General features: G+C 38.2%; 1 long non-coding RNA gene across 1 annotated transcript; it reads left to right on the plus strand.

Annotated features, from left to right (window-relative positions):
* Positions 1 to 9,272: 9,272 nt before the first annotated feature.
* On the plus strand, positions 9,273 to 10,235 carry LOC146177631 (uncharacterized). The gene is made up of 2 exons (XR_014701056.1): positions 9,273 to 9,407; positions 10,183 to 10,235. It is a non-coding gene; the product is annotated as an uncharacterized LOC146177631 (long non-coding RNA).
* Positions 10,236 to 11,463: the final 1,228 nt, after the last annotated feature.

The following is an 11,463-nucleotide window of genomic DNA, read 5'->3' on the forward strand; positions in this document are numbered from 1 at the left end:
CATGGGCACCTCCAAGCAGTCTCCACAGCCGTGAATCGATCCCATATTCTTCAATAGAGCAGTCGAGCACCCAATCACTGAGCCATCAGGTTGGAGCGCTATTTAAATACTTATACTTACCATGTGGATAGTATATAGACATACGCACATCAAATGAAAAAAAAAAAACTGAAGTTATCTATAGGCGGCAAAATGGAACTGCAGTTTCGCTTCACTAGCTGTACCATGCATGTTCTGCAGCATACAGTTTTACTGATTCTGACAGAATGTATATGATAATATCGATAGTATTAATTGGTAACTCATGGATGCATTTAGAAACACTGAGCTTTGTTCACCACTTGATGCAGCATATAACTACAGTAGAACCCCGTTGTAATAAACTCGGATATAGTAAAGTGAAACTGAAGTCCCAGTTCATCTTCCATAGACAGCTGTACTTTTTCCCCCCTTTATGTAAAGATAATTTTGGTAAAAATCGGTTATAGTAAAGTGGGCCTGGCCGCGGCGACGACTCCCAAGATATGACATCGCCGCCCGCGTACTACCTAAAATCACGAGGAAAAGATATATATATATTTCACGACAAAATAACACCGAGTGTCCTTTCAAGTGGCTTTACCACCAGACTTAGCAGTATTCAGAAGAAGCCTACTTTACAAAGGCCTTGGCGCCGTGAGAGAAAGCACGCAGCGCGTAGGATAAAAAAGGAAAAAGCTGTCTACAAACATGGAAAGGAAGCGGCGCGGTCCGTTCAGAGAATAAAGGAGAGTAAAAGTGTACCAAGAAATAGTTAAGGGGAAGAAACGGGCGAACATTCCCAGCACTGCAGCAGAAAGCATGAGGCAGCGGTGGCAATGAAGTGAAGGTGCAGCGTGTGTAGTATTGCAGCACTTGACTGCCACTCGCATTTATCATTTATTGCCTTTTAAAAGACAGAAATAGCAAAATGTGACGCCATGTTCATGCAAGGCTTTGATTTTCACTTGAAATCAAACTTGGTTGTATTCGTAGCCACATCCTCATTCTTCAGAGGTACTTCCACTAGATGTAAAAAATTTTGTAACTGAAAAAAAGTGCATGAAGACATGATAAGGGAGGGATGGAAGCGATTTCAGAGTGTTTTTTTTTTTTCATTAAGCAACAAGACACGTTCATTAAGTGCCCACTCAGCTACTAGACAGAATCTTCAGGACCATATGTCATCACCAACAACTGATATAGCAAAGACCCTGATGCTATAGTGGCTCACACAGCAGTCAGCTCAACCGCCAGAATGTGTTAATGTGAAGATATGAAGCAATTTGAGAACAAATTTTGTGCTCCATATGACAAGAAATGAAGCTCATTAATGTAGTAGATTGAACATGTTTGTGTTGCATGAAGGACAGCACACAAAAATGGATAGGGGCACATATAGCAACAAACGACAAAATGAGCACTCATTTGTCTGGTCATTCCTTTAAGAAAAGGAATCACGAATTGTGTCTTCATCATTTCTGAGCTGTTCATTTCTGTCTGCCAAGGTTTCAATAATTTTAAGGGAGGAGATAAGAAAGAAATATCTAACTATGGACCAATATCCATTCTATCCGATTCTTCAAAAGCTCTCAGTTCAGTTTAGTCGTTCAGTCGTGTCCGACTCTTCGTGACCCTATGGACCATGTCACGCCACGCTTTCCGGTCTCTCACTATCTTCCTAATATCACATAACTTCATCTGCAGTGCCTCGAGTTATAGTTAAAAAAACTGAGAACTCTTCAAAAAACACTTATTATTAATGACAGTCAGCTCGGCTTTTGCAAACGACGGTCCACTGAATCTGCTCTGCTGCTGCAAAAAGAAATTATTTTTCAGGGTACTGAATGTAAGAATACAACACTAAGTATGTTTTTAGACTTTAGTAAAGCACTTGATCTCCTCAATCATAAAATATTGCTTAATAAATTTGAAAGGTACAGCATCCGCGGCTCCCTTCTTATTCTGTTTCGATCGTATCTGAGTCAATGTAAACAGGCTGTCTGTATTGATGGTATTCTGCCTAGTTTAAGAGCTATACAATGTGGAGCTTCCCAGGGTAGCCTTCTGGGTCTGTTTCTTTTTAATGCTTAATGATATAGTTATATAAACTTGCTTTCGACGTTATATATGTTTTGTATGCTGATGATAAAAGCTTTTTCTTACTGATTCGTCCATATATAAGTAACCTATTAAAAAGAGGAAACATTGTTCTTCAGTCACGGTTAAGATCAAATGGACTTGTTAAAATTGTCAATAGTAAGACATCTCTTTTGACTTTTAAACTTTAAAGTAACTTCATCAATGCCCATTTTATTTACCTTAAAATTTATTAACAGAATAGAAATTATCTACAGCTTTAAATCGTTGGGCATCATTTTTGATGCACATACGGAAGGAACAGAACAGATTACATACATTGCAAAGAGGGTAGCCACAGTCTGTTGGCATCCTTTGCAGATGTCTCAAAATTTTCTCCAAATCTAAAGTTGATAATCTACAACACAATATTCGAATCTTATCTTAACTATTGCCATTTGGTCTGGGCCACCACATCAAGCACTAACTTTAATAAGTTACTAATGCTTCAAAAGAAAGTAATTAGATTAATTGTCGGGGACAGTTATACAGCTCATAACAGCAGATTTGTTTTCTTAAATATAAGGTTACTTGCATTAATGTCCTCTCTAAATACCAGCTAGTATATTATCTGAGGTTCTCTTCTCCCACAGCAGCTGCTTTTCTTGTGTCCCTCTCTAAATTAAAACCAAAAGAGAAATATCTGCCACCCTTAAGAATAAATTATGCAAGACACTGCAGGCGCTAAAGTAGTTCTCATTGCCTCATTTAATTGGTAAATAAATATACTTCCAGGGTAAATGATTTCTTTTCCTCATCTCTGAGGGCACTAAAGTTGCATTTTGTCGTGAGTATGGTTGATATACACCAACATTATTATTCCATTATATATATATATATATATACATATTGCCGTGTAATTCGTTAGCTTTGTTTGCAAGCTCCCTTGTATGCCATTTTGTTGTTTATGTTGCTTTTGCACTGGGTCACTCACTTTCAAGCTACAGAGTGGTAGCTTTTTCGTCTGCGGTCGCTGAGTCACAACCATATATTCTCCATGCAGAATTTAAGGTACGTGAGGCGTCGAGGGTCCGTCGAAGGGACAGATGGTGCAAGGTGGTTGAAATTCAAAACTAGTTGAAAGTGCTCACCAGCACTCACTGTTGTGTCAGCTATAGGCACAGTGGTGCTATACACTTGCCGTCATGGGTGAAAAGGGGGAGAGGGGGAGGAGAGACAGGTGCAAATGTTTATGGCGTGAACATTACCAACTGCAAGCTGTTGTGGTCAAGTGTAAAATATATAATGTTCATTCATTCATTCATTCATTCATTCATTCATTCATTCATTCATTCATTCATTCATTCATTCATTCATTCATTCATTCATTCATTCATTTTATGGATAAGGAGACATGAAGCAGTAATATCTACTGCTTTTGAGTACTGCAATTACTTTATTTATATTTGCAGTCTTCTGAAAGTGAAGCTTCCAGTACAGCACTTGGAAAATATTAATTAAAATATAAGACTGTTGGTACTGTGGTTGCTTCAAGTACCAATGAAGAGAAACAAGCCATATATATCTCCTGCTTGCTAACTTCACCTTGAAAATAAACTGACATCTGATGTACAGACCAATTATGGCTAGCCAATTGAACTGAATTGAGCATAGAACTTGCTACAGCAAACAGCTCACGGTTACATTTAAGGAAAACTCAAGTCCCAGTTCGTCTTCCGCAGACGACTGTAATTTTTTCACTTTTATAGTAAATACATTTTTGACAAAAATTTGAAGTGTGTCTGGCCGTGCCGACGTACTTCCCATGAATTAAAATATACCTATAGAATCGCAAAAGCAAAGTTTTTTAAACTCTTTACCACTAGGATCAGCAGCTCTGATAAGCAGATATAGTAAATAAATTTGCTGGTCCGACTGACTTTACTATAAAGGGGTTCTAGTACTAGTACTTATTCAACCTGAATCAATGCTTTCAGGGCCTGCATTATACGAGCTCAGTCAAAAAAGACCAATTGGATATTTTCAACTGTAGCCATTTAATTTTCCAACTGGAACCAATGGTGTTTTTTTGACACTTAACCCATTGCAGCCAATAGGTGAGACCAATTGCACTCAGTGGGTCCAATGGGATGTGCCAATGGTACGTATATACAATGGGTCACACTCATTTGGGTTCAACGGAACATACCGAATGGGACAAAAGGTAGACTGACTTACAATTTGCATGGAAACATTCTTGATGGATATCAAGGAGTACAGGCAAGCATACGTCTCGCATAAGAAATGCAATACTGTACAGTTTCACAGATGCATTATATAACACAAGATTCCATACACCCAGCAAACATACTTCTTTCTACTCTCATGCTGGAGCCAGTCTTGCCATTCGAGTGTAGTTATTTCATTTAATTTTGTAGGCGCAGCGATAGTAAGAGGAAGAATTGTGTTTTACAGGTTAAGCTACTGATAGTCATATATCCAAACCAACTCGTCCAGTTTTCTGTCTTCCAGACCAATTGAACTCAGATGGTAATTGTCTCACTGTATGCAATGGGTTTGATAAAGTGGGCTAACCAGTTGGTAAAGATTCATCTAACAGAGTAATCATTTGGAACATATATGAACTGATTAATACTATAGTTATGCACAGATGGCACTCTATAGACTACTTTGCACAAGTAGTTGCAGGATCCAATTGAATCAAATTGGAACCAACTGGAATGAGATTTTCAAATGGAATCAAGTGTTCCAAATAGACTTTCCAGTGGGTTCCTATGAATTCCAACTGGAACCCATTGAGCCCAATTGGGCTGCCCACTTGAAAGGAAAATTCCAATTGGAAAAAAATTGAGTGCGTCAGTACCGATTGACATTCCAGGGGGTTCCAATGTTTTTTTTACTGGGGCCACTTTAACTCCCTCTTTGCCACCACACAGATGAATCGTAAGTGTATCATACTTTCTTGTGGTACACTAGCTTCGACGTTGACATTTGTTAGCACTACATCAATGTTTATAGGCTGACCTGTGTTTTTGCTTGTTTCCAGTGTAAAATGGTACCGCGTGTAATATACATAGTAGATTGAGTTTTTGTGTCCGTCATGTTGTAATTATCGGTTTGTTGTAATATTTTGTGTATGTAAACGCTAGTCTTTATATAACACCCTGATATAACTTATATTTTCACTTCATTCGTCTCATTTGTATGTCTGTGATAAAATATCAGTTTTTTTTTTTTTTTTTTTTTCCAAGTAGCGACTGATCTCTTGTACTCATTTTTTTGTACTGCTGTCACTGACTGCTGTCACTGTTGCCTGCCGCCGGTTTCCAGGCCCCGTCAAGCTGTCCCTACAGCTTTTTGCCTGGAGACCATCAACATTGTAAATGTTGAAAAATAAAAGTGACTTGACTTGACATGTTTACAGAATTTACCAGACAGAATTTTCAACCTCTAGTTGCTTATTTCATCTGGAAGTTTTCTAAATGACATAAAATGAGGAAAAGTTTTGGTCATATATAAAAGACGAAAGAATATTTTCCAAGGGCCTTGAAAATGTTATTCTAAGCCACCTCGACATAGTCAAGCACAATATTTTATCAAAATCTTGGCATGGCTTTCGAAAGGGCAGGTCGATCCGCCCTTCTATGGTTACAACATTAAGGCGGACATATTCACTTTTGGCATTTTTGTTTTATTTATTATGCCATGTAACTCTTAATAAATTAGATTGTTATAGTGCCCATGCTCTTTTGCAATCATATCTGACCGGCTGAACTCGGTACATTCACATCAATGGATATATTATTCTAATTTGCTATGCCAGGTGAAAACCTTAACTGGTCTAACTGGTTTAAAAAACAAATTTCCAGTTAATCGCAGTAGAATTACAGTTGGGGATCCATTGTTATCCAACTGGGATGAACTGGAAATTTGTTCCTTAAGCCAGTTAGATAGATTTGCACATATATGTTCCACAAGGCAGCATTCTTGGGCTGTTCTTAAATCTAATTTATACATAAATGATCTCATGCATCAACTTAAGTTTGTCTTTTAGCTCAACTAATAAACTTGATATGTTTGAAATGGCTAACAGTGTGCACTGTAAAAACTACTTGAACTACCAAATAAACAGCCTAAAAATTGATGAAACTAAAATCAAAGAAATTTTATTTGCACCTAAAAACAAACATGTTTCCCCAAGCCTCAATTTAAAATTAAGAAGTCATGAAATAAACGTTGTGATACACCATAAAATCCTAGGTGCATATTCTCAAGTCAGCTGACATGGGATAGTCATATTGAGCAGGTATCCAAAAGACTGTCCTGTGTTGTAGGTATGCCCTCTTTCAGACTCAGTATCAAGTTTACCATGTCATATTCTGTTCCCACCTTAACTATTGCACGCTGGTATGGAAGGCAACTACTAAAAAAAAAAGACATCAGTGCACTTCTGCCTCTAGAAAAAAAAAAAGCCGTTTGTTTCATAAACAATGTACTGTCAAGCTTCAACAGAGCTAATCATTCAGCATCAAATTGTCTATCTATATTATTTCTTTATAATTTATTATTACCATCTTTTTATCATTTGCACTTTGATGACGAAAAATGTCAGCAATTTATTAACCCAATCAGGGGCAACATTGTTTTAATATTTTGTACCTGTGAAAAAGGGATGATTTGACATTGCCAAACTAATTACCTCCTTTAGTCTTTTAACTTGTACAGTGCTGGTTTTACTAAATAAACTGTATTTTTTCAATATCAACCATGTGAGTGACAAAGTTTTGTGCTCAATATTTCTAGAGGGACCTGTGTTTTCTATTTTACTGTGCAATGCATGGTACCTTGTTCACTGAACCTATAAATGGAAATTTCGTGTGCATTTTGCTATGTTATTTTAGGAATAGTAATGTTGCATATTGGTGGTACTTTGGTTCATCTTTCATTTATATGCATGCACTCAGAAAAGGCTGAATTTCTTCGTTAGAAACTTCTTGTTTGAACTTTTGATAATTCTGTCACTGCAGCCTCCCTTACCTCGTCCTAAACTGTCTCTGCAGCTTTTTGTCCGAGAGTTCATAAATGAAATGTTCAGCATAAATTAGATGAATTGAATTAAAATAATTTGAATTACAGCTGGGCTTTTGAACGGGAAATCACTTCTTTCCAGCTAGAAACCATATTCCTGCCAGAATGACATAGTTTTCAGGCTCGATTATTGAACTACCTATCAATCTGGAATGTATCTTTGTTTCCAGAGGGAAAATTTACCTCTCCAGTCAAACAGCTAAACACTTTTTAGCTAGAGTGACTCCAAAAAGTCATATAGTGACATATATATGATCCTGCACAACACTAAACAACATATACAACTCGGTGCACTCGCGTCGATACCATGCATGGAGCCAAGCATATAATAACCAGGCCATAATTAAGAGGTGCTGTATAGTACTTGGTTTTATATGCTAGTGTACTGATTGTGTTTGTGCGATATTATGTAGATATGTTAACGTAATTGCTTAATGTCAGACCAGGTGATTCATATGAGTGGGTGAAAATGAGTAGCCGGAGCCCTCTGTTTTATTGTTTATGTAAATAGAAAAAAAAGGGTGCCCCATGGGGTAGTGATGAATGGGTAGTAAGAAAACCTTTCTAACAAAATACTATATCTGTGCATGCGCTTTGTTGCAGGCAGAATTTAAGAGATTTAGTTGCAAAGTACTGTTAGTTTAAATGTATTCGCGGTAAGAGACAGGGGGAAAATTCTGCAACCCACTGCTTCAAGTATATTTTTATTATATTGTTTTATAGTCATTATTGAAAACGTGCATAACAATGTAGAGAAGACTATATCAAAGGGATTTTGCTTTGTAATGTTAAATAATGTTTATAATACAACATAATGATATTCTTTGATAATTTATAACAACATAATAATTGTAACATTGAAAAGATCAGATAATTACTTATGTAACACAAACAATAATACTTACACAATAGTTTTATTATTCTAATGTTGCTTCCAGCTGAAGAATTATTTGGCAATTGCTGATTTGCTTCTTGTTCATTGTTTATTGGCATAGATGAAACATGTATCTATGAGCGGAAACAGGTCTTGTCATCACCTTTGCATGCGGTTCACTCTGCGGAGAAAGTCTTTTACATTAACATGACCAACATATGTGCAGCAATCCCGTCCTTTGAGCTAAATTGTAGAATATATTTGTAGCAAAAGTTATAAATTTTCAACATGGATCTTTTTTATCACATTAACCAATTCCTATCACTGCTTTGCCGGCTTCCGCCCACGATGCAGCATCACAGCCAGTGAAGAGGATATCGGGTACTTTTTTGTAAAAAAATATCATAATGGGTGGGCTTTACAGCAACATAAGTTGGCATGCAGAGAAGCCCCCTGTTTGTATACTGAAAACGTCCTTGCATTCCATCATTCTACAGTGTTCCTTTTTTTTTTCTCTCTTTCAAAAACAGCGTACCTGGAAAATCATTGAGATGGGGCAGTAAGTAAATATTTTCCAGCGCTGAAAAATCCGGCAGATATAATATGTGCCTCGTGACTATAGTTCAACCCGCATGCATTAAATAAAGATTTTAGTTTTTTATTACTATTTTGCATGATCACCACAGCTCGTTTCGTAATATATTCAACCAGCTGTTACGCCCAAATGCGAGCACCCTGTTCTTTCTGTGGTACATATATGTCTCACTTGTAATATGTGGCACATATGATAACAGGCCGCGCGCACTACCGCGACCCTAGTGTGATTCGCATTTCATATAACCTAGAATTGCTTACACGGAAGCTCTACGGATAATATATAGCTACGCTTAGGCGTCGTTAGGTGGGATGTCCTGTTCACTGCAATTCTCTGAGACACTCGAAGTTGTATACTATCTCGTGTATGGTGTTCTCGTGTCTCCCAGGCCGCGTCGTCTGCCATCTCAGCTGCAGCCATGGATGGTATAACAGAATTTACAGGCGAAAACTAAAACACACCATCTATGCGGACCTTTATAGAGTCTGAAATTTAATTTTTAAGTGCAATATTTTCATTTGCGGTTGCTTTCTTTTTTTTGTCAACAATTGGTACAGTGCGGCACTGCTGCAAGCTACTTTCACTGCGGGACGTATTACAAATGGCGGCGAAGAGATGTGTCGTTGTAGTAGACACCATAGTTGTAGTAGTGTTCTAACCACTGTAGTTAGTGTGCTAGCCTCCAGGGACCATATTACCACATTGAGAACACTTCCCGCATTGACTATTTTGGTAAGGCTCTCTTAGCATTACTGAAAGTTCAGTGTATTTATTGCATCAGTCATTTATCGTAAAATTTGCGCGTAGATAGTTCAATCATTTGTGCTCCCGGTTTCTTCACGTCGTTGGGATACAAGCGGGACAGTGTGTGTACCTGCGAGGTTTGTGTGCAGTGCGAGTTGCTTACAGCCCCTTCGGTCACTTCTTCTCCAAGTGTGCAGTGCTGTACTTAAAGTAGTACGTAGTACATGTTAATTTGGTGCGGTAGCTACTCGCTGTTGCAGTATTTTTTTTTTTATGTTGCTTTCCCGAGAACTGGACCTCATATGTAAGTGCATCGTTGTTGCTTTCAGCTGTTTTAGGCACAGCCTGCCTGTATGCTAGCACACCGTTTGTTGTGTATGCTTCGCCCCTCTGTACCTGTGCACTGCAGAGAAGCACCAGGGCAGATGATCATCACTGTATTTTAGTTCATGTCATGGGCCGCCGGGACTTCATGTTCTGCCTTGTTTTACATGCTTACATTTTAGTTAACTGTTAATTCATATAGCTGTAAATATTTCGTCATACTGTCCAGGATGCCAAATGAGTTGTTGAAATGTCAGGATGACGCTAGAAATATATTGATCCTTGTTTACCCTTTTGTGCTGTGCTACTGCCACAAATTCTGAACAGAACCAGTCAATTCATTTTCTATTGCTGTCCAAAAGAACTTAAGTATACTCTCTTCATCAGTTTAAAAGAACTTCTGCTTGTGTTGCCTCATATATGTTCTGTTTTCACCCAGGACCTCTCCACCTTCCCCAGTACTTCAAGAAATAAAAGTAGTCACTGAGCCGAGCTTAATTGTCCTTTGCTACTTTCACTAGAAACACATGACCCTGCTCGTCCATGTCATGGGCACGGTTAATGCTGACTTTGCAGAGTATGCTTTTCTTGTCTGCAATATTTGGGCATTTTCAAAACATATTCATCATTGCTCGTAGCAGGCATGCCCAAGTGGACAAAAATACTGACTCTTCTAGAAATGAGCCCCACCTTGGCTTATGTGTCATGACATCAACTGTAGTTGATGTTGGGACTTGAGTCACAGGTGCCGACTCTAACTACAAAAGGCCTCAATTCAACTGGGAAGGGCATTCTTACACATCTCTTGACTGTGGACCAGTGCACTTGCGCTATTTCGAAAACATGCAAAAATACAGATCAAAACAGGATTGCTGTGCTGGGTGTTTAAATGTTTCGTTACTGGACAGTAGGTGCAGCAATTTCGCAAGAGTCCATGTGCCTGGTACGTTGTCACAAGAATGCACACAAAGAGACATATATATTACTTTGGTTGTTTTTATTCTAAAAGTATTGTGAGCTTGAAAAATTCCTTTATGCTGACAAAAGTATGTTCTCTGTGCGAGTTCAAAGTGTTGTGGTGGTGCCTGCTGGCCACAAGGTCAAAAGACATGCACAGAGAGAGAGAGAGAGAGACCCTTTAATGAAGAACAGAGATTTTAGCCGTTTAAATTTCTCTGACATGCTACTCTGTGTAGGAAGGGGAATTCGGGAGGTAAAGATGGAAAAAGAATCCTGAGGAGATTAAAAGAAATTAAGAGGGAGATAAAATGCAGCCATTAAGTGTGTTCTAAGGTGCATCGTGGAGTAATGGTATAAAATGAAATGATGAAATGCATAGTCCGATAAATGCGCTTATATAGTTCACAGCATGAAAAATGCCACAGTGCGACATTCAAGGTGAACTTAGTTTGTCTAAAAGTCCAATGTCTTTCAAATACGTAAATAAAAAGTTCGTTGCGAGTCTCTGTTGCCTAGGGCAGGCTAAGAGACCTAAAACAATGCCCATTGTTAAAGGCCCTGAGGAGAGCTTTTCTATGCTATGTTCGTAGTATGCACGCTCGTCAGCGTACGCAGGACACTCAAAAGACATGCACATGTTTATTCAAAGCTTTAGGCACTAAAAAAAAATTATTACTGCTTAGAAGTGTGCTTCCTGTCATAGCAGTATGCATACACATGCATGTCCTTTTAAGAACCAGCTGGCAGTAAATTTACTACC

Source organism: Amblyomma maculatum, chromosome 10 (genome assembly GCF_055883805.1).
Source record: "Amblyomma maculatum isolate TAMU_Amacu chromosome 10, ASM5588380v1, whole genome shotgun sequence".
In the NCBI taxonomy this organism is placed as follows: domain Eukaryota; kingdom Metazoa; phylum Arthropoda; class Arachnida; order Ixodida; family Ixodidae; genus Amblyomma; species Amblyomma maculatum.